Source organism: Drosophila sulfurigaster, chromosome X, assembly GCF_023558435.1.
Source record: "Drosophila sulfurigaster albostrigata strain 15112-1811.04 chromosome X, ASM2355843v2, whole genome shotgun sequence".
Classification (NCBI taxonomy): Eukaryota; Metazoa; Arthropoda; class Insecta; order Diptera; family Drosophilidae; genus Drosophila; species Drosophila sulfurigaster.
The window spans coordinates 30,996,808-31,000,779 of record NC_084885.1 but is presented as its reverse complement, the minus strand read 5'-3'; positions in this window follow the sequence as shown (position 1 = coordinate 31,000,779).

Sequence of the window (3,972 nt, the reverse complement as noted above, 5' to 3'; positions counted from 1 at the left end):
TTTTTATCATTTATATTTCCATCATTTATGTGTTCTTTAATATACCTTAAATGCTAATAATTTGTAGTATGTTTTAGTATTATTTAATATTATTATTTTTTCATATGAGTGTGTGCTCTTAATATATATAATAATTAATGTTATAAATATTTCACAAAGCGTTGTTTTTCTTATTCAAATTAAGAACAATTGCTCTTCATTTACATTTTTACACTTTGCTCAAATAAATGGCATATTTAGTATGCCTTACATACATAATCATTAGTGCATAATTTTATATATTAGTTTTCTAAGAATTATTCATCATTTTACCTAAGTTAAATATATTATTCATTTTCAATGCATTTCTGTCATCAATTATTTTTATTCTATGCTTTTGCATGCTTTTTACTATGCGCTTTTATTGATTAGGCAAATAAACAGCAATAAATTTGTGAACATTTTAATATTAATTAAATTAAAACTGTCTGCTTTTCAAAATTTGCTGTGTCTAGCTAAAAGGTTAACTGAGTTCGGTGGGGCTGTTGAAGCGTTTTTGAAGAGAATATAATATTTCGAAGACTAAAATTACTTCTTAACAGTTTAAAATACTTATAATTACATACATAAGCAAGGCATATAAAAAAATATACTATTTCCTTGGACGAAATGTTAAATTTAGTACTTGAGTATACTAAAATATGTTAAGAAATTTTAGCTACATAAAATTAATGATTATATATATCTAAAACATACCAAAGAACACTCATTTATTTATAGGTAAAAATACTATAAAAATACTACAAATATATTGAAAATATACTGAAAATTCCGAAAAAATATTATTGTCTAAAGTATACTCAAGAACACACATTTATTTATATGTAAGAATACTACAAAAATATACTGAAATTTGGAAAAAAGTAATATCTAACGCATACTCAGAAACACAAATTTATTTATATGTAAAAATACTATAAAAATATACTAAACATATACTCGAAATACGAAAAAGTGAAATATCTAAAGCATACTCAAGAACGCACATTTATGTTTATGTAAAAATACTACAAAAATATACTATAAATACGAAAAATTATTATTATCTTAAGCATACCAAAGAACACACATTTATTTAAATGTAAAGTACAATGAAAATATACTAAACATATACTAAAAATTACTAATATATAAAGCATCGTAAAAATACTATAAAAACATTAAAAATATACTAAAAATACGAAAAAATTAATATGTAATGCATACTTAAAAACACACATGTATTTATATGTAAAAATACTATACAAATATTTAAAATATACTAAAAATACTAATATTATTTTTTGAAAATATTCAGCTAATAAATACTTTCTTTTGCTCAACTGTAATTGAGAATATATTCTAGAAATAGAGTCAGTATATACAAATAACTTTTATCACGTGGTATCTGCTAGTCGTGCACACATTTTCTCATTATCGACAAGAACAATTCAAGCCTGTGATCCAATTTGATGGCACAATCGAGACACCTGCATCAAAGGAATCATTTAGACGTTTGGCCACATCAACTCTCGTTTCATCATTAACAGAATTGAATTGAACCGAACAGAGAAATCAGATCTCCACACAGAACTGCAGACAAATTTCTCTCAAATTATGCGAAAGAGAAAGAGAGAAAGAGAGAGAGAGAGAGAGGAGAGAGCCTAATGATTATCAAATGGTTAATAACTCTATAAGCAATTAAAGGCATAACGATTTTAGCCTCGAAACTCGAAAACTCAAACTCAACTCAATTTCAGTCTATCCCACATATTTTTCTCTATCTTTATATTTTGTGATTCTTTTTCTGTTTTTTGGGGTCTTTGTGTGGCCACAAAGCCATTGACTGACAGGTTTTGTCTGTTCTTAACTCTCTCTCGCCGAGTTCACTGTACACTCTGCACTGACTAATGATGCCAGCAGCCAGATAAGAAGCGAACGCATCGCATCGCATAGCATTCGAACAAAGAAGATGATGAATTATTGTTTTCAAATTCGAACAACACACACACACACACACAAAAGGTAGAAAACTGCACTCGCATAATAATAAATTGATATTTAAGTATGCGCTTTATAACTTCATTTCTCATTTGCAACCACAGTCGCCGAGTATCCTTTTCAATGTTCCTCTTTTTATTGTGTAAGGATGAACTCGCTGCTCATTGTCGGGGGCAAGATGTGTCAATAATTAGCTGTGCAACACCTCAACAACCGTGGCAAATATCTTCATCAGGTAATCTACAATCAAAAAGTCATTAAATAATTGCGGGTACAGTTTTCTGAGATCAAAGTGAAAACATTTAATTCAATTTACCACATTATGTAGAGAACTTTGAAATTTGAAAAAAAAAAATAAAGAACTTTAAATTTTCTTAATATAAACAATATACCGAAAAATACTGAAATATACCAAAAATACTAAATTATAAGCTACACATACAACATTCAAATTAAATATTAGTCTTATCAAGTGTTGAAAGAATTTAATATAATTTACCACATTATCGAAAGGAAATAAAAAATGTATATAGAGAACTTTGACATTTGAAATAAAATAAAAACTATGCCAAAATAATATACCGAAAAATACTGTAATATACCAAAAAGACCAAATTATAAGCTATACATACAAATTAAATATTAGTCTTAACAGATCGATATCATCAAGTGTTGAAAGAATTTAATATAATTTATCACTGACATTTGAAATAAAAAAAGTATTTTATATTTTGTTAAAATATACCAAAATAATATACCGACAAATACTGTAATATACCAAGTGTAACAAATTATAAGTTATACTTATAACATACAAATTAAATATTAGTCTTAACAAATCGATTTTATCAAGTGTTGAAAGAATTTCCTCTATTATATTCTCTCATTTAACTATTTGCAAACTTTATGCAAAATCCATACAACATCAGTATTTAAAATGTATACCAGAATTTATACTAAATATATACGAAACCAGTATTTAAAATTTATGCTTGTATTTATACTAAGTATATAGGTAAAATTTATACTATACTATACTATTATACTATAAAATAGTATTCAAAATTTCTACTTTAATTTCTACTAAATATATACTAAACATTTATACTATTATATATGTTTTTATACTATAATTTGTACAACAAAACTAAGCTATATTTAAATGCATATTGCTTATTTAAAATGATATTAAATTAATTTGTGATATTGTCTTTTGCTACAGATAATGAGTTTAAAAAAAGGTTTTTTTTGCAAGACGTTTATTTAAAATACTTTCAAATGCATTTAAATCAGTCGAGTATTTAAAAGAGCAATATTATCGTAGGCTTTATCTTTAGGTTATTTGATACATGAGTCATCTAGAAAAAAAAGAATATAAAGAGCAGGATTAGAGCCTTCTGTTTGACCTCACAACCTTACCAATTAGACGTGGACATGCCGAAGAGCACAAATGACAAATGCTACAATTATATGTTGGAAATTTGAACTCCTTCTCTATGTTGCTGCTGTCTCTCTCTCTCTTTTTATCTTTCTCCCTCTCTCTCTCTCTCTCTTGCTCACTATTTTTCTGCCTAAATACCGGCTACCCATAGGATAGAAAGGTATAATCATCATTTTGTGACGACCAACTTTGATTGAAAATCTAGTATAATTTGAATGTAGTAGTATATCGAGTATACCAAGTATATACTTTGGTATATTTCAGTATTTTTACGGCATTTGTTCCGACAGTCTTTGATTAACAGTTTTGAATATTTTTTGAACTCAATGATCTATTTTTAATATAGTAATATATCGATATACTAAATATATAATTTGGTATATTTCAGAATTTTTAGGAATTCTCTTTAGATATATTTTATAAAAATACTTAGCTTAGTGCATGTATACCAGTCGATAGTCCACAAAAGTAGTAGTATATTGATATACACATTTATAATCTAGTATATTTTG